Genomic DNA, 20,905 nt, shown 5'->3' on the forward strand with positions numbered 1-20,905 from the left:
AGGGGTATTCCTGTCTACCCAGGCACAATAAAGAGGTTCGTTGTAAGTTAATAGTGATTTGTCATCCGAGCCAAATACTTTGGTAGCAGTTTTTAAAGAAAAATTATGTTGGTAGCAGTTGGTATAATTTGGATTATACGTGGTAGCAATTATCAAAAAACCCTAATTAATAGTTTCCAAGCTCCGACTCAACTCATCTCCTAAAGGCATGCATAGGGACATGTTTTAGGCTTGATTACGCTCCTTTCCGGTTCATACCTGCAAATAATACAAGACAAACCAAAGTAGATTATTCGGGGAGCATTTGTAGCCAAACACCACACAAAATACATAGAAATGCGTACAAATAAAGTACAAAATACCTATATAAAATGCACGCATCAGAGTATTTAAACATTTTGTAACCTTTTTGGTTACTCGATCTTGTGAGGTTTAAATGAGTCTATCTAGCTAAAAATGGTGCATTTCTTTTCTTCTGATTTAATATCACGTACCCCTACAAGTATTTAGCACTCAACCATTTCTCTTACTCTCATTCTCTGTCTTTCTACTATGCATTTAATTCTATCAGCAATAAAAACCAAAACTAATTACTGTCATTAAATTGAAATGACACACGATCGACTCAAAATCAGATAACTCAAATCTATGTTCCCATTATTAAATGATTACTACAAATTTACACAAACAACAACTTGCACAAGTGAATCTACGTACAATTATTCTACTTTTCTAACACCAATCTTCAAAATTGAAAAATTCAACTAAAAAAAATGTACCAAATTTAACAAAAAAAAAAATTAAAAAAAATACCGTCTTCACAAAGCAGCAATAATCATTACTTCTTACAAGTTGAATCCATATCCAACAACACCTATCTTCAACATTGATAATGCCAGATCTCTTGAAGGCTAAACCATTCTCCTTCTCCTCAGGTTGGTGCAAATTCGCAGAACAAAATCACACTGGTGCGGCGGCGAACCTGAAGCCAATTTCGCTCCAATCAGCGCAGCAACCGAGCACCACCTAGTTCTCATTAATTCGTCAAGACCAGCAAATGGATCCTCTCCTCAGGCCAAGATCAGCTTCGCACCACCACCATCTACCTTATCCGACCACCACATCCTCTCTCCTTTGGACGCTTATGGATCCTCTCCTCAGAGAAAACCGCAGACATCGCCGTCCTCCGCCACCTTCTCACCTCTAAATCACACTGCAACCTTCCTCGAAACTTCGACATCTTCAAACTCCACCCTACTACCATCGCCGTTTCCCACCGTTACGCCACCATAGCCTTGACCTTCGCCAAACTGATGGTGACCCCCTTTTCAATCCATGATTCGAATACTCTTTTGGGTTTATACGACGGTGGTCATTTGCGGGGTTGTTTTCCGTTCGGCGGCGAAATCGGATCGTGGTTTGATAAGATTATAGAGTTGGGGACACCAGTTGATGGGAAGATTAAAGATTTGATGAAGCAGGGGACGAAATAAAAGGAAAAGGTTATCTGAGAGTAAAGGTAAAGTTGCTTTTGGATTTTACGGAATGGAAAATGAGATGGGGCCACCGGTGACGCTTAATTTGAGCGCCACCGGGGATATTACCGTAAATTTGTTAGTTATTTTGTTTTCCCTCTATCTAAATTTAAAATTCGAACTAAATAATGTTAAAGGGTAATATAGGAAATTAACATTATTAATTAGTTGTAACAATAATGATAATTTTAAATATTAAAAAAACAAAATCCCAAAGATGTAGGCGTATGCGTATTTTGTGGAACAAAAAAAAATCAGCATCATTAAACCAAGAGTAATTACAAGGTATAAGTAATTCCAAATCCCCCAATGAAAAGTAATTCAAGGCTTTAGCAGGATGGTTTCTTGGTGCGGTGTGGGGTAAGAAGTGTGTGGGTTCGAGACTCCTCTACAACATTTTTGTTATTTTTTTTTTTTAAATTTGTTTTAGTTAAAATACGAATATTAAATATGTCTTTTGGCGAATTAAAGTGGTTGAAACAAAAATTTTTATTTGACCGTCTTGTTATATTATAAATTATGGCAATAACAATGGTAAAGTATGCTCTTATTATCTTGTTTTCTTGTGCTCCCTTTATATGGATGATTTGTTTACATTTTTTTATTTATTTTCGTGAGCGGTATTTAAATCAAAGGTAAACAAATTACTAGGACGGGGGGATTATAAATACAAATTACGTTCCATTCATTTATTTACGTTTTGTGTTCATGGCTCATAATAGTAAAAATTAAACAAACCAGCGACAAGTTCGCAAGTGAAAACGGTGATTTTTGGCAAAGAACATAAGCGTCACCACTCACTAGTAGCAATTGAAATTATTGAATTAATACTACGAGCAAACTAAATCCAAGCAATCAATTTTAAATTTTGAGAAAGTGAATAGAAGTTTTTTAAAAAAAAAGACATATAATAACCACGTTTTAAATTTTGAGAACCATAGATGAACGCAGATGAAGAAACGTATTATGTTGTAGAAATTTTATGTAATTTTGGTGTAAATATTATTCTCATTTGATTTAGTTAAGAGTTTGATTTTAGTTGAATACCTAGTATATAATGTAAAATTACATAACTATCCTTAAACATTTGGCGCAAAAATGAAAACCAACCCTTTTGGGTTTGATATTTACATTTGGCGCAAAAATGAAAACCAACCCTTTTGGGTTTGACATTATGGTGGCGCCGAGATTCAGCGCCACCGGGTGGCGCCCTATCGCCATCCTTATGGAATCACACGTGATATAGTGAGTTCGAGAAAGTGAAAGACTGTCCCGCGTGCTTGTTTTTGTGAGGACCGCTCTTTTTTTGGTTTATATTGAGTTTTGCTCCCAGCGGCTGATTTATGTTGATCTAATGATTGAGATTTGTGAACGCAAATTCACCATAAGAATCAAACTCACGAGATTTCTCTTTTCATATATATATATATATATATATATATATATATATATATATATGAATGGGATTATGTAAGTATAACTCATATATATGAGGATTGAGGATTAATACAGGCCGTCAGATCTAAGAGATCCAACGTTCCTTATTGAGCGCGGATCATTAAGGGTAAAATTGTCATTTCACAACACCCTTATAAAACTCCTTTCTTCAGCCAAAGTCGTCATTCTCGCCTAAAACCGTTTCTCTCTCTAGTTTCTCTGTTCTCTTACTTTTTTCCCATAGAAACCCCGAAATTTTTCTCCTAATTACTCGACCTTAGCTCATTCGTTTATTTTATGATGAATTATCATACTATTTCCATCATAATCGCGATTTCAGGTACGTTATTGTTGTTAATTTCACTTTTATGTTCTCTTAAATTTGTAATTTCAGCTTTAAATCACATATTTTTTTCCTTTTTCGTTCATATATTTCCAATTTGTAGTCATCTTATTACGTTTCTCGTAATTTCTTTCTATATTTTCAATTTCATCTTGCTTTATTGTTATTTTCGACTTTATTTATTTGTTTTCCCTAAATTTGCTACGTTTCTTTCTTGATTCTAGGTTTTCAGCTCAATCTCAGCTTATTCTTCTATTTCTGATCAATTATCATACTATTTCAATCATAATCCCGATGTCAGGTATGTTATTGTTCTTAATTTCAGCTTTATGTTCTCTTTAATTTGTAATTTCAACTTTAATCACATGTTATTTTCGTTTTGTACATATATTTCCAATTAGTAGTCATCTACTGCATTTCTTATAATTTTCATACCTAATTTAAATATATGTGCATATTAATTCCAATTATTAGTCATCTTACTGTGTTTCTTATAATTTTACCAACATATCATGCTTGTGATCTGAATTGTCAAATTCATTAGCAAAAGAGGATTGTTGTGGTATGCATACACTGTGATATTGTTTTACAGAACGTGTGATATTGTTTAGCAGAATGTGTGATATCTCATAATTATTGTGTTGAATTTTCACAAGGCGATGCATTGTTCTTCTTTGATTGTAATTGTTGAGATATGGTTTATGATGATTAAAACTTCAGAATGCTGTATTTTTTTGATGAATGTTGTGGAGTTGTGATATAATAATGGATTGTTAAGTAGAATTGGTGGCTAGAATTGTGATATTGGAACTTCAGAAAGGCTGATTTAGCGTACTAAGTTGAGTATGTACAATTAGAATCATGTATCTGTCGAATTTTCGCAAGTTAGTTACTCCTACTGTTGGTTTTTTAAGTACAATGTGTAGTTTAAAAGGTTGATTTAGTGAACTATGCCGATATGCAGTTAAATTTTTGAGAGTTGTTGAATTGTACGGCCGGTTTGTTAAGCACATTGTGTAGTTCAACTTCGATTATTGGACCTTGAATCACGAACGTTGAGTTGATAAGTTTAGGTAGCGTGTATGTGCATTTTTCAACGGCTATGTGCGATTAAATAGGTTTTTGCCGAACTGACAATTGGAACGTTAGGAGCATAACCAGTAACTAGTTAAGGAAATATAGTAGATGCGTTTTTCATCATCTGTGTACTACTGGAGCTGCATGTTTGTTACGTTTATGCTTCTATTCTAGTTTTGTTAAGTATGCTATGTAATTTCGAGTTAGTTGGAGCAAAATCTATGATGATTGAAACATTTTTCTAGCAAAATATTTAAAACATAGTGAGCAGCTCTAAAAGGGTGAGAAGTTGTGTTGTGGAGGTTGAAGCTTGATCTAGCAAGGAAATAATAGTCCGAACAATCTACAAGTATATTCACAAAAGGCGAGTTTCAAATAAGTAAGGAGTAATATTTTACCGTAGTTTACTTGAGGTGTTAATAAGCTGGACGTTGGTCATGAACATTAGATCTTAAGAAAAGCTGACTTAGTGAGGAGCGGTAGGCATCAAAGAAGTGGGGAGTAAGCATACATGATACATAAGTAAAGGGGAGCGATAGGCGAGCTGGTTCTTACGACATCGTTAGAATTCATGGCGCACTCCTTTTCTAAATCAATAATTTGGCAGTTTCTCGTCTATTAGCTCAAAAGGTAGAGAATTGTGTTATTTCACAAGATGTGGGTTCTAATCCTACATAGACGAACAATGCAATTGTATAGGTTGAACTTTCGCAAGATCACATTTCACCCAAAACAATATCACAATTATAAAGATTGTTTTCATCCCTCAACTTTTGTTGTAACACCCCCATACTCCAAGTGCCTTACCAGGACCACTCAGTTATAAGGATGCTACCATCTCGGTTGCCCGAGGCAATGAATATCATAAGACAATAAAGAAACGTACTTTAAAATTAATTATAGTTTAAGTGATTACATCTTCAAAACCAAAACTGATAAAAGGAAATACAAGTTCTCAAAACTATCTACTTTCAAAATACTATCAAGCGTCAGACACAGCGGAAGACTTCTAAACTGCAACGTGGTGACTCATCTCAGCTATCCCATACGCATCGTCTCATACCTGCTCAATAACTGCTCACCACCCCCGAATGGATCACCACAATGTTTAAAACATTTAAACGGGGTCAGTACTAATCACACAATTTATATGATCCAACAACACAACAAACAACATAGCTCAAACAGTCACACACACAATCACACCCACTCCAACCAATCTCCGTCACCGACTGTCCACTGGACCAGCCCTGCCAGTGGGGGACCGCAACCGTTCCCACCTAAGCCCCGCTCATCATACCGAGCGATAACCCTGTCCCATTAATGTGCACATCCCCTTCCGTGGCGGGTTCCACGAAGGGCGAAACTAGGGCGTGAAGCCACACCCGCAAGTGACTCCACTCGGTGAGAACGCATCTCGAGATCCGGAGATAAACAATCGGAATCACAATACAACATCAACAACCGTCTGAATCAATCAACAATATACAATCACAACCGTCCGAATCAATCAACAATCACTAACTACAAGACAATCACCACACATTATGTAATTAATACCGAGTAGGGAAACCCTACCGAATGCAACACAAACATCGACGATCTAGCAAATTGCCTCAAAACCTTTCCTCTACGAACCCTTCTCCTATACACATAATCATACAATTATCACCTAATCAACATAACCCTCCCAAAACCCCCAAATCTACCCAATTAGGGTTTTAAACAAACTCAAAGAAACATTATAAAATTGGTATGTAGATCTTACCCTTGACGCAAGGAACACTATGATGCAAAGAACAAAATGATCCGACACTCCTAGCCTTGGGGATTTGTCAACAACGCGACGAGAGAGAACTACGTAACTCCTTTTTCTTTTGAAGGGTTTAGAAAGGTTAAAAGTGATTAAATAAACTGACGGAAACCTTTTATATCAAACTCGCGTTATTAGCAAAACCCGTCAAATCATTCCCCGTAAATCGGCTACTCGATCGAGTAGCTAAGGTACTCGATCGAGTGCCCCCTTACTCGATCGAGTATCTACGTTACTCGATCGAGTACCCAACAGGTCAAAACTATTTTAAAATGCAACACACCCTTACTCGACAGAGTAAGGCCTACTCGATAGAGTACCCAGAGACTCATAAAACCGTAGTATTACATTTGTGATATTACGAAATAATATCACAACCATTAGCAAACAATATCACAATTCACCCAAAATAATATCACAGTTATAAAGATTATTTTCATCCCTCAACTTTTGTTATATTAAGAAACAATATCACAACTATTACCAAACAATATCACACCTCACCCAAACAATATCACAGAAAAAAAATATGTAATTGCATATTTACAATATCACCCTTTGATAGTGAAGTATCACAACCATTACCAAAGAATATCACACTTCACCCAAAACAATATCATAGTTATAAAGATTGTTATCATCCCTCAACTTTTGTGATATTAAGAAACAATATCATAACCATTACCAAACAATATCACACTTCACCCAAAACAATATGACAGATAAAAAAAATTTGTAACTGGATATTTACAATATCACCCTCTGATAGTGAAGTATCACAACCATTACCAAAGAATATCACACTTCACCCAAAACAATATCACAGTTATAAAGATTGTTATCATAATTGAACCAGCTATCACGTCAGATGCCGGCGTAACTCCGTCGAGAAAACATTCATAATTGAACCAAGCAAACAAAATCAACTTAGCAATTGAATCGAGACACCAATGGCTCGTCGCCCCACCTCAATCCGAGCTAACAAAGACAATTTTTACTATTGGATTTTAGTTACAACATCACAATTTGTGTAATACAATATCACAATGCACTCAATACAATATCACACTTGTTTACTGTAATAGAAATAACACATGTAAGATGAAGAATAGCAGACCCTTTGAAATAGCACAAAAAAGCAAATGAAATTGTACTTTGAAATAGCTCATCAATAGTAGCCTATGTGGGACTTGAACCCACATTCTTTGCGCTTTGCACAATGCTCTACCGATTGAGCTAATAGGCTTTTATGATGAGGTGTTATAAAATGTAGCCACAAAGTATAAGAAACGTTGTTAATTGTTGGCATAACACTCTAAATATCTGAAAATCAAAGATGTGATTAGAGCAAAATAATAATCTGTCAAGATTACTCCGCTTGCTTCCAACACTACCAATGATAGGCATATCATCCTGATGCGACAGGTGACTTTCTTGGCGTTGAAGAAGCCGACATCTGCCTGATTTCCTCCACAGTCAAAGCTCCCACGCTGAAATCTTAGACTGAATTACGGTTCTCTTTTGGTTCATCTTTAGATATTACCCTTGACCTAGCTTTAATATCCTTCAATTGAGTGACTTGCTAAGTAGTGAATTGTAATAGATTTCTAAAATGCTTTGACTTTTGGCGCAGTGTAGGGAGGTCAGAAGTCTTCAAAACCCGTAGCCTCTTAACAGTTGATACAAACATCCTGGATAAAACAAAGTAGTCTACGTCACATTTCGACTTCTTTAGTATTGTTGACTCATAATTGACTAATTATGATTATTCTACTAATTAAAACTAATGAGCAAACAAGTCATTGCTACAAAACTAAGATACTGTTAAGCTACTAAACAAAAATACAACTCCCTGCAATTGTCAAAGTTTTTGCTTTAAATTATAGGCTCTTGTTGATTAATTAATACAATCCCGACATAGATTAGAAGCATAACATACCATTTCCATCGGGTCTTGCGTGACTCTTGGCAAAACAACAGACCAAGACAAAAATAATGCTTAATTATTGTCAACTATGTAGGATTCCTAATCTGATTTTCCACCAACTATTCTAGATTAGATTATAGTTTTCTTTTCTTTGATAGAAAAGTTAAGTTTTATAGCAGGATTTTAAAAAAGGTAAAGAATGAATAGCATGCTTACTGTCATGGGACATCTCCAACCAACATCCTGTCTCCTTCATTATCCTGGTCAATGCACATGCAGAAATACAAGTTCGCATACCTGCATTCATAACAATAAGCAATACAAAGACGTGAGAATCCAAATATTCTAGCCACAAAAAAAGACTTCAAAGCTTAATAAACACTATTGGTAAATCCAAGTAAAACTAAAAAAAACTAAGTCCTACTTATAATGAGGCGACAACATTAATCACAAGTGAAATGAAGATAATTGAGAGACAAACAATAAAAACAAACCAGAAGAGCAAGTAGGATTAAAATAACCCCTTAAAGAATAAAGAGATGATATGGAAGCAGAGACATTGTGCAGTTAGTATAATTACTCACAAAAATAGGAAGCAATGAGGTTACTCCTACACGTACCAGCCATGCCGAATAAGACGGATATTCATACTGTATCAATGAAGTACAAAGTTTAAAGAGATAAGCTTCAGTTACAAAGAGTCTAAAACTCATAAATTTGTAAAAATGATTAAAAATATCTGGAGATTAAGGCGGGGCATGATGAAATAGAATGGCATATCTACAAGTAACAAAGGCGGTGTAACGCCCCGTAAATTTCGGACCGTTAATATATTTCGAAAATAATTAATTAATCAAGTAAAATTTGACAATAATGTATTTAAAGTAAAAATAATTCAAAGAAATATAATTTTATTATATTTTGAAGAAAAGTATTTATTTTGATAGTTTTGAAATGTTTAAAAATAGTTTAAACCGTGTAAAATCTTTTATTTCGAAATAAGGGTGTATCGGGGGGAAAATGACAATTCGTTTGAACGTTGGGTAAACGCATTTGGAAGTGGGTCGTATGAATACTCAATTTTATTGTAATCTTGTGTTTAAGAACTTTGGTCTTGACGGAATTTGCATTTGACTTACGGATTTAATTATTATTGAAACGAGTCAAAACCGACTCGAAAAATCCCGACTCAAACCCGACTCCCTCCTTTCCTTTCTCCCTTTCACGCATCAAACCCCCTTCCCCTTTAATTTTTTCTGATTTTCCTTGCTTCCCACCGTCATCTTCAACCTCACAAAGACCAAAACACCATTTTTGGTAAAATCAAGCTTAAAATCGCCATAAATCCTTCGTTTCTTGTCCGTTTTTCGCGAAATTTACCTTTCCGGAATCCCCTCGCCACGATCTACGACTTAGTATGTTCTAATTTCAGTTTTCATTAAGTTATTTTAAGACCAAATTTCGGAATTTTCGGTTTATATGCTTATTTTTGTGTTTTAATTGTTTATTTAGGTGAAGAATTGGAGGACGAGTTCGGGGACTCGTATATTATAGAGGATAGCGGCTAGTTGTGGTTAGGGTTTCGGTTTTGAGGTGATAATTGCTCATATGCTAGCTTAAGGTAACATATTTCGAGTTACTCGACGAAAGATCGTCACATGTTTTTGATTTTTGTATGTTTGGTGAATTTTTGTATGAGAATTAGTTTTCACATGTTTAGAATGGTTGCATGCATGTCAATTGTTAGCTTAAATTGTGCCTTTTGTTAGTTTAAATTATCAAAGTTGAATTGGGGACGATTAATTAATTTTCAGACGGTCTTATAATGTATAAAAATGAAAAAAAGAGAAGAAATGGTGCGGCGGCCCGGCAGCAGCCGGCAGCTCACGGCAGCCCGGCCGGCATCTTAGGGTTGGCCCGGGTTGGTCCGTGCTTGTTTTGCGGTTTTTCGTACAATATTGGTCATTTCGGGTTAATTAATATTTGAATAGTATAAGTAACAAAAAGAGTAAAAGATTGTGCTTATATTAATAGTTATCACATGTTAGGGTAGTTTACAAAAGGAAATTTGTAATTAATAGGCTCAAAATGAATTTTATAGCTATAATTGAAATGTTTTGTTGATTGTGCCGAAAACTGAGCCTTAGTCCCTTTGACTGATGCGATGTCAGTTAATTGAGTGATTGGTCACCATAATTTGACCCGCACTGTCGCAGGTCAGGGGTTGCGGGTAAAAATTCGGTTGAATGAATTAGATAATCGGCCTTTTTTTTTGTTTTAGGCCATTTATTATATCTCTATTTCACATGTGTAGTTAGTTGAATTTAAATAGCTTCTTATATAGTTAGTTGAAATTAAATAGCTTCTTATTTTGTAGTAATGGCCCTAGATTTCCCTAAAGCCTTTAATATTGTTAAAATTGCTAGAATTGGAAGTTAGTATTGAACTCTTATTGAGGAACTGTTGGATTGTATGCTGTAAATAGACATTTATATAGCCTTTCACATGATAGAATGTTAGAATTTATGTTGGTAAGTAGGACTTTTTGCCCTCTTAAGGTTAAGTGGGTGTCTTACTTGACATATGTGGTGAGTTTTGGGTGGTGTGGGCTAAAATATTCAAGCTGGGACTAGCTGTGACTAGGTCCTAGGTGAGTATTTCGCCTTCATCATAGATAGGTCTTTATAGTCTCCCGACGAGTATATGTTCACCGCTTGATAGCCTTTGTGTTCCTGACTAGTGGATGTTTATCCAAGTTGGGGCATGACCTCGGTACTAATTTTGATAGTATGGGGTCGAAACAAGTACTAGCCGACCCTTCGGTGGTGTCCTTAGGGTACTCACTTCACTTTGTTTTAAAAAAGTTGTGAGTCTTGGGTGCGGTGGTGTGTATCCGCATGTCTAGGTCTCCTGATTTTAGGCTAGGGTTGTGTTGTCTCTTGGCCATGTTTTCTTAATAGTAACCGCTGAGCCAAGATACCGGTTCGATTACCTTCCCTACCTCGTGGTATAGACTTGAGTTACAAAGTGACTATTGACGGGACTAAGAACTTATGCCTGTCTTTGATATATTGCCCTTTCTTGTATGGTGATTTTATGAACTGTAATAGGTGAGATGTAAGCCTTCTGATTGATAAAGTTTGGATTACTATTTGTTATCTGATTCACATGATAGTTTAGTTTGGTCAGTTTAGGGGTTATTTGTTAGAATACATGAAAAGTAAATGGTTTATCAAATTGTTTACATGTTACATTAATTTTGACGATTCGTGGCTGGGAGGACTCGAAGTTACTCCCCACTGAATTGTGGCCTTCGTGTTTGTATAAAATGCGATTGACAGGTTGTTGATGCTTAGTTGGGGTCACAGACGGCTAGTGAGCAAGGAACCTTGGACCTAGTTTTGGCTATTCTATTAGTAAACCTTTTATACTTTTGGTTTGTATATAATTTGAAGGGACATATGTCTCCCTTTCTATTTTTGGTTTGTATCACTATAGTTCCGCGTCTTTAGTTATATATGTAAGTTAGTTTATCAGCTGTTGCAGGGTTATGACACTCTTCTTGAGTTGGAATTGGTTGTGAATGGTTTAGTTAGAAAATTTTTTGAAATTGCAGGTTTTTGGACTAGTTGAACCATTTACAATCATATCCTACCAGTTTTTCTGTAGAATTTACGTATATAATTAAGGCTAGATTTAAGGGTGTCACAGGCGGTGTCAATTAAACATCAGGTTTTCGCATATCTGCAGAAAAATGCAAGACACCATGAACACAAACTGACAAAACTTCTACAATGTGTCAACAAACTGACAAAACTTATACAAGCTCGCATATCCTTTCAAGATTACCATCCAAAACCCTAATTCGCGTCAAATCCGTCTCTAAACTATGGAATTCCCTAATTAATTCTCCAGATTCCATCAATCTCCATCTATCTTAAACCCTAATTTCCCAATAATATAGCTAAATTGAAAAAATCGGAAGGATTAGAGCAAAAATTGTACGAAACATAAGCAATAATACGAAAAACGCGATTATATCAATTATTTCCCCAAAATAATGCTAAATTGAAAAAATCGGAAAAGAAAGAGCAAAATTTGTACCTGAATTCAAAGAAAAACGCGATTATATCGAACAATGATTCTTATTGCTTCGTAATTTTGATCGATTCGCCAATTTAATCCGTAGTTTCCTTCGTTTTCTCTTCAATTCTAGAGAGAGAAAGTGGCATAGAAAAATGAAATGTTTAAACTGTTTTTTTGTTTTGTTTTTTCAACGCGATTTTTGGTTTTGTGTTTTGATTTTTTTACCTTCTCAGCGAGTGATATTGTTTAGAAGAACGAGTGATATTTCATTCGTTACTCAATCCTCAAATATTTAGTAGTTCTCACCGGATCCCGACTATATATATATATATATATATATATATATATATATATATATAGACAATATCCAGTGAGTCCACCTATATATTTGAGTCCCATGAGTCCACTTATGTATCACGCACTACACATAATAATATTACGAATATTTTTTTTCGAAATTTTTTTTTAAAATTTTTTTTTCGAATTTTTTTTTTTTTTTTTTTTTTAGTGTAAGTTGTACAATATCACATATTACACGAAACAATATCACAACTTACACTATACAATATCACGAATCTTGTTTCTAATGTAGTTAAGGAAAACAACTCAAGAAGGCTCAATTAGGCAAATGGCTCCCTCGACTTGTTGGCTGACTTGGGTGGTGTTAAAAGGCGGATGGAAGTGGTGAACTTGCCTCCTTTTTTGAGGAATGTAGAATATGTTGATCTTTACGGCTGCCCAAATGCGCACAGACTCAGATAAACGTTATTGATCCAAAATGACTAATTTAAAAATGCGTACACACTAAATCTATGATTCCTCTATTTTGCATAAAATGGGTGTAAAATCGTACACCACCCCAGCACTCATACCAACTACAATTTCCACGAGTAAACAATGAGCAATCAATGTAGCAAATGTCAGCTAGAATATAGCCGCTAAAATTATCAAAGGGAATATTCATATTTACGATTTAAAACTTTATCAGCATAAGAAAACGTCTTTGTTTATAGACGCTGAAGTTGTAAGGGTGATATTCAGAACTGGAGTTCGAAACTTACTAGCATCATAAGAGTCTTCATTTCCTTCGCACCAAAAGATAATAAATGAATGAAGGTCATTAATCGTAATATTGTACACGAATTCATTTCACAATCGACAGTCTTAAAAATAGCGTATTTGTGCACACACTAGACTCAACTTGTGATACTTTTTTACTAGACTCACAGACTCCGATACAATATCATAGGTTATACAAAACAATATCACAGTTTAAATTTTTTTTTTTTAAAAAAAAAAAAATTATCCATAATTTTTTTTTAATTCTTAAAAAAAAATGGTGATATTTTTGTGTAGAGCGTGTGATACATAAGTGGACTCACGGGACTCAAAAATATAGGGCGGACTTATGTGATCCTAATTATATATATATATATATATATATATATATATATATATATATATATATATATATATATATATATATATATATATATATATATATATATATATACTTAGGATCCTATGAGAACGGTAAGAAGGAACTAAACTCACAAACTTAACTAAACATCATGTGTTAACTGCCATTCAACCTAACCTTTTGTCTCCCTCATTCTTATCCTTTGTAACCTCCCTCTCCCTCATTCTGATCTACTACCAAAAGCAAGCGACCACCGTGACCAGCCACCACCACCACCACGAGCAGATGACGCCGACGAACACAACTGCCACCAGATGCCAACCAACACTGCTTATCCCAAATTTTCGTCCTTACAGCCGCCACATTCATAAAAACCACAAATCAAATTGGTTTACTTATCACCACCGTCACCTCAGATTCACAAGTTACTACCACGACCACCTCAACAGACGGTTTTGGCGAGATTTCCAACAATCTGAGACGATGTAGGTGATGGTGATCATCCAAATCGACGCGTGGTCCATTCGCCGGTGATACATGATAGTGTAGGTGGTAATGTGTGTCTGAGTGGAAAGTTAATAATGGTGAATTAAATTGAAATTGGCAAGTGAATTGAATTGTCTTAATTAGAAATGGTGAATTAAAATTAATTGCCAATTATAGATCTTCGCTTTGGTTTCTCCCATTGTTCTGCCATTAATGGTGGTTGACAGAATTGTGTGAGGTTGCACTCTATTTCTATGTATCTAGATTAATTTTTCATGTATCTAACCACTATTTTAATGTACCTAAACATAGATACACAAAATTGCTTACTAGGTACATTAAAATTGTATTGAGATACATCAATATAGAAACCAATACATTGATTTTGTGTATTGCAAATTGTCCAGCTGTTGGTGGTGCCGTCATGGTAGTGACCTTCGAGCGGTACTGGTGATGGTTTGAGGGTGAAGCAGTGGGTCCGAGGTTTACTAAACAAGAAATGTCGAGGTTGGTGATGCTCAATGGTGTCGTCGGAGTTTCGCCGATGTCTAAGAAATTCTCCGGTGGCTCTATGGTGATGCTGGTGATTGCAGACGGCGGCGACGACAGGGCGATTGGTGGTGATGGTGGATTGGAATGGTAGATGGTGTTGGCCTGTTGGGTGTGCTGAGTTCAAAACAAGAGAGCGACGATGGGGGATTGATTTTTTTTTTTTAGTGAAAACTACTGGGCCTTAAATTTTTTATATCCTATGGTTGGTGATCGTTTTCACTGTTCTCACTGAGTGTTCGTTCTCACCGGATCTCAATTTTTTATATATATATATATATATATATATAGAATTAGGTTCAACTAAGTCCACTTAATTTAAATGAGTCCATGAGTCCTCATCTAAACCCTTAGATGAAACATAATGGATGATTGAGATTAAACAAAAAAAAAAAAACACCCACCCACCCATTTCAATTAATTTTCCCCAATTCCCAATATTCTATACATTTCCCAATCTTGTTTTATTTACGTCACTTTGAACACAACCAAAAAATTATCTCTCTCTCTCTCATCAAGCTTTTAATCTACGTTTTTTTTTGTCCAAGCACCAACTTGGTTCACAAATTCATTCTCCATTAGCATATATGTTTTCAATTCATTGTTATCGTTAGTTATCCCATGATTTTCTTTTGTTATTTTTTCTTTTTTTCTGTTTTTTTTTTTTTTTTTTTTTTTGAAGAAAAGATAGTAATATTAAGGTAAGAGAGTAGAATCCGTTTCAACAAGAGGAGCAATATGCTTAGGAATCGCACCCGCCCAAAACCGTGTCGAGTAATCGATCGGCATTAGATGAGCCATCCCATGAGCCACACAATTACCATCCCTACGAACAAAACTAAAACGAATATTAGAAAAGGACCTAGCAATCTCGAGAATTTCAAAACCGACTCTACTTAAGTAGTTGGCAGGGATGCTCTTCGACTTCAACATAGTGATCAAGGTTGAAGAATCCGATTCAATCACCACATTATCCAACCCCATTTGCAGAGCAGTTCTTAAACCAAATTCCACCGCTTTAGCTTCAGCGATATCCGGACACCATCTATCACGAACTTGTTGAACACCAACCCTTTCCACCCGCCATGTCCTGTCCCTCGCCACCAGACCGAGACCACACCCCGTCTCACCTAGGATTCCCGCGTCTACATTTATCTTCCATTCTCCTATCCCCGGCGGTATCTATCTTGCCCTATCTTCCCTAGCTCCTACCTTACGCACTCCACACTTTGGTTGGGCATCCACCCAAGCATTGAAGAAGCTCAAGGCTCGCTCAACAACACGTTGAGGCACCACCCTCACTTCTCCATAATACACCTCATTCCGACCATTCCAATTAGCCCATAAAATAACCAAGAGCTTACACGCCTCCCCACCCCGCGCACTCCTCAAAATTCCATCCACCCAGTCCACAATATTCGTGCCCCGCCACTCCATGACAAACTCCTCCTCCACACCCGCAGCTTCCCATATATGTCGAGCAAAAGGACAGTCCAAGTGTGCACGTGTCTCACTTTCAATGAAGGAAAGGCAACGTTTACATGTCGGGTCAGCATCCGTAACTCGTTTCTGGACATTAAGGCCACAAGGTAACACCCCTCTACACGCCCTCCAAATGAAATTCTTAATTTTTGGAGGAAGTTTAAGAGCACAAATCTGTGACCATAACACCGGCCTGTCACTAGTCGCACCCCTATCCCAACTAATCTCCTGTTGCTCCCGAATGTTATGGTAGCCAGACCTCACTGTATAGAGCCCATGTTTCGAATGCCTCCACACCATCCTATCGCCCTCATGGGTTGAACACAACGGAATTCGAAGAATTTCACGTACCTCAAACTCGTACAAATGCTGGTGTAGAAACTCCTCATTCCATCTAACCGGGTCATCCAATAACCAGTCCGCAACAACACTATTATTCATTCCGGAAATGGGTAAGATTAAGCGAAGCGTCGACTCCGAAATGCACCACTGGTCCTGCCAAAATCGGACTTTCCTGCCATCCCCAATAAGCCATCTACTCCCACTACGAAAGACAGGGAGGGCCTCCATAAGACTCCTCCAAATGAAGGACGGATGATGCCCGATAGTCGCCTCCAAAAAATCACCCGAGGGGTAGTATCGAGCAGAGAGTAATCGTGAAACAAGAGATTGGGGCCTCTCATAAAGCCTCCATAATTGCTTAGTTAACATGGCAAGGTTAAAAGTCTCAAAGTGCCGGAACCCCAGACCACCATCTTTTTTAGCGCAACACAGCTTATCCCACGAGACCCAATAAATCTGCCTTTTCTCCCCGCTATGACCCCACCAAAACCGAGCCAAGTCACCCTCAATCTTAGTACAAAACAAAGACGAAAATTTAAAAAGTCCCAAATGATAGGTAGGAATCGATTGGGCAATGGCCTTTATAAGAATTTCTCTACCCGGATATGAGAGCAGTTTTCCTTTCCATCCCTTTAATTTTTTCCAAATTCTTTCTTTAATGGGATTAAGAGCCATCAGCTTATTACGACCAACAACCGCAGGAAGTACCAAATACTTACCCGGTATCTCGACAGTCGCTGCATCAAGAACATCACAAACTGAATTACGATCCGCAGCACTTGTACTCGGGCTGAAAAAAAGCTCTGATTTCTGCATATTTAAGTGTTGTCCCGAGGCAGCCTGATAAATATCAATAACAACATGAATCGTTTCAGCATTTCGCCTATCAGCCCGACATAATATCAGCAAGTCGTCAGCAAAAAACAAATGCGATATGACAGGGGCAGCACGACAAATCTGGATGCCATGTAAATTCTTCCGTTCTACCTCCCTAGAAATAAGCCTCGAGAAGACATTAGCACATAAAATAAAGAGGTATGGTGATAAAGGGTCTCCTTGACGAAGTCCCCGAGGAGGTTTAATATAGTCAGACGGCACACCATTTACTAGCACAGCCGACCTTACTGTTCGAACACATCTCATAATCATTTTGACCCATCGAGGTGCGAAACCCATCTTGACCATAACCCGCTCCAAAAAGACCCACTCAACTCTGTCATACGCCTTACTCATATCCAACTTTAAGGACATATACCCCTTCACGCCCTGGTAATGCGACTTAAGGAAGTGAAAACTTTCAAAAGCAATTATTGCATTATCCGAAATAAGACGACCCGGAATGAACGCACTCTGCTCCGCTTCAATTAATCGGTCCAAAAAAACCTTGAGCCTACACACCAGAACCTTAGAAATGAACGCACCCTGTTTTCTATTCAATTTGCTCGGTTGATGTACACCTCGTGTTGATGATGTGGTTGCTCGAATTGTTGGTTGAGCAGGTGGGCATGCGATAGTGCTTGAAGGCATTTGAATTGGCTGCTGGTGTGAACGCATCGAAGACGGATTGATGTATGATGCATGGTGGTTATCAGCTTGATTTCGGGTTTGAGAACCTTGATATTAGATAGACTATTTGAGTTATAAGATTGATGGTGTATGGCGGTGGTCGTGGATGGTGATGATTAGGGCGTTTGGGAATGTCGTGAATGGTGGTGGTAGTTGATTTTTAATTGTATCCTATTTCAGATAAAGGAGTAGATTTTTGTTCTTATTTTTTACAAATAATAATAGTGTAATTCGTATAAAGGAATGCAAGAATTATTTGAAAGAAACTTCAAACTAATTTTCTGCAACTTTAATTCGATATATGTGTAACTTTAAAACGATATTATGTAACTTCAAATTAATTAATGTAACTTCTTCGACTGATCGTGTGTAACTTTAAATACTTATATGTGTAATTTTAATTCAATAAATGTGTAACTTCAAATCGATATTGTGTAACATTAAATCAAATTAATCACATTGTTGTACAAAATTACGTTATTAAGAATTAAAGTTACACTCGTAAAAGACTAAAGTTACACTCGTAAAACAATAAAGTTACGTATCATAAACTTGTGTTAAAATTACATAAATTAAAATTAATATATTCAAAATCACATTGTTGTATAAAAATTACGTCATTAAAGATTAAAGTTACACTCGTAAAAGACTAAAGTTACACTCTTAAAACATTAAAGTTACGTATCATAACCTTGTGTCAAAATTATATAAATTAAAATTAAGATATTCAGAATCACATTGTATAATATTACGTTAGTAAGGATTAAAGTTACACTCGTAAAACACTAAAGTTACGTATCATAAACTTGTGTTAAAATTACATAAATTAAAATTAATATATTCAAAATCACATTATATAAAATTATGCTAGTAAGGATTAAAGTTACATTCGTAAAAGATTAAAGTTACACTCGTAAAAGACTAAAGTTGCGTATCATAAACTGGTGTTAAAATTACATAAATTAAAATTAATATATTCAAAATCACACTGTTGTATAAATTACGTTAGTAAGAATTAAAGTTACATTCGTAAAAGATTAAAGTTACACTCGTAAAACACAAAAATTACATAAACTTGTCTTAATATTACAAAAATTCAAATTAATATATTCAAAATCCATTCTAATATAAAATTACATTATTAAGGAGTAAAGTTATATTCGTAAAAGACTAAAGTTACACTCGCAAAACACTAAAATTACATAAAATTATCTTAAAAATTAAAAAATTTAAATTAATATATTCAAAATCACATTGAATATAAAATTACATTATTAAGAATTAAAGTTACACTCGTAAAAACTAAATTTACAAAAACTTGTCTTAAAATTATAAAAATTAAAATTAATATGATTCAAATTCACTTTGTAATTTCAAGTGTATAAGTAAATTAATTATTTGATTTCAAGTAAATTGGATGTAATTTCAAGTAAATTGGGTATAATTTCAAGTGGATATGGTTACTTTTGGCGGATATAGTGTAACTTGGAAATCACGGAGCAGTACTGAAATTTAAAAAATTCAATTGTGTATGAAATTATTATCATTGCGACGGGCTCGAAAAAAAAAATCTAGGCTTTTATTTCGCCTTAATCGGAGTCCGGATGAAGATTAACGGAGCTTTTTATGAAACCGCTTTAATTTTACGCGAAAATAAAATTTCAGATTTTAAAAATCATTATTATTTGGGTTTTTAAAATTAAAATAAAAAAATTAAGTGAGTTGATGAGATAGAGAATGTTATTAAATGTAGCATTTATTATTAGGTGAGTAGATGTTGTTTCATTTCAATCTCAACCATCCATTGTTTGAGATCTAATGACTTAGAATAGGACTTAGGGACTTATTTTTTGAGGTGGACTCATTTGAGCTTCACTATATATATATATATATATATATATATATATATATATATATATATATATATATAGAGTCAAGATCCGGTGAGAACGAATACTCGGTGAGAACGTTCTTTAACCTTATTCTATTAATTAAAACACAATAACAAAATTAATATAAACCTAACATATTCTCCCGCCTCCCTCACATTTCCCCCACAGTATAATCAAATGTAACACCTCTCTTATTCATATCGACCACCAAACTCATCGTCGGCCACCTCGCCGGAGCACAGCATATACGCCGGTATCCTTGGACACCGCACCTTCCCCGACGACCCAGAAGCCAGCGCACCACCATGACGGTACCAACAACCTTCCCAAAATTGCGTCTCTGTGTGTGTTCTCCCCACCGTCGACGTCACCTGATGTCGAGCACCCCTACCACCACCTCCAACAACAATTCGTTCGCCGATCCTCTCACAAGGTCTGTCGCCGGAGACACACAAAACCACGGTGGCACGCTTCATTGTTATCCTCGCCAACAAACAGGTGAATCAACATTCAATATGGCTTTGCCGATAGTAACTCCGACAGGCCCTTCCTTGGTTTCCTATAAATTTACAATGTATCCACACTATTTTTTAATGTATCTACCCACTAATTTAATGTATCTAACAACTAATTTAATGTATCTACACATTAATACACAAAATTAGTTATCAGGTGCATTAAAATTGGTATGAGATACATTAATATAGAAACTAAATACACTGGTTTCGCTAAATCGGCGGTGAACTTGGAGAGTCGCGCGTCAAACTTGGAGTTGAGTTATTTTCACTATGAGATTTATAAGTGAAAGGAAAAGAGATCGAAACTAGCACAAATGAAAAAAAAATTAATTGACGACGGTGACTTGGGTCTTTGCCGGCGTTTTCTGTGGTGACATTAGTAGTCGCTAACGTGGATGGGTTGTTTCCGGTGACGAGGCCATTTGTCGGCGC

General features: G+C 36.0%; 2 protein-coding genes across 7 annotated transcripts in view; one reads left to right on the plus strand and one right to left on the minus strand.

Moving 5' to 3' along the window:
• The window catches only part of LOC141632607 (protein FAR-RED IMPAIRED RESPONSE 1-like), a 74,643-nt gene that overhangs the window by 31,952 nt on the left and 21,786 nt on the right, over positions 1-20,905 (minus strand). The window lies entirely within an intron of this gene.
• Positions 269-20,905, plus strand: part of LOC141632608 (uncharacterized) — a 141,266-nt gene continuing 120,629 nt past the window's right edge. Inside the window, exons 1-4 of one of the 6 annotated variants that reach the window (XR_012537801.1) lie at positions 277-1,519; positions 3,540-3,616; positions 9,645-9,753; positions 11,474-11,665. The gene's annotated coding sequence lies outside the window, so the exon portion shown is untranslated. Of the gene's footprint in view, positions 1,520-3,539; positions 7,645-9,138; positions 9,548-9,644; positions 9,754-11,473; positions 11,666-20,905 lie in introns of those variants that run through there. The other 5 variants (XR_012537803.1, XR_012537802.1, XR_012537804.1 and 2 more) reach the window with 5 other exon arrangements.

The sequence above is a fragment of the Silene latifolia genome, chromosome Y (assembly GCF_048544455.1).
Source record: "Silene latifolia isolate original U9 population chromosome Y, ASM4854445v1, whole genome shotgun sequence".
Taxonomy (NCBI): domain Eukaryota; kingdom Viridiplantae; phylum Streptophyta; class Magnoliopsida; order Caryophyllales; family Caryophyllaceae; genus Silene; species Silene latifolia.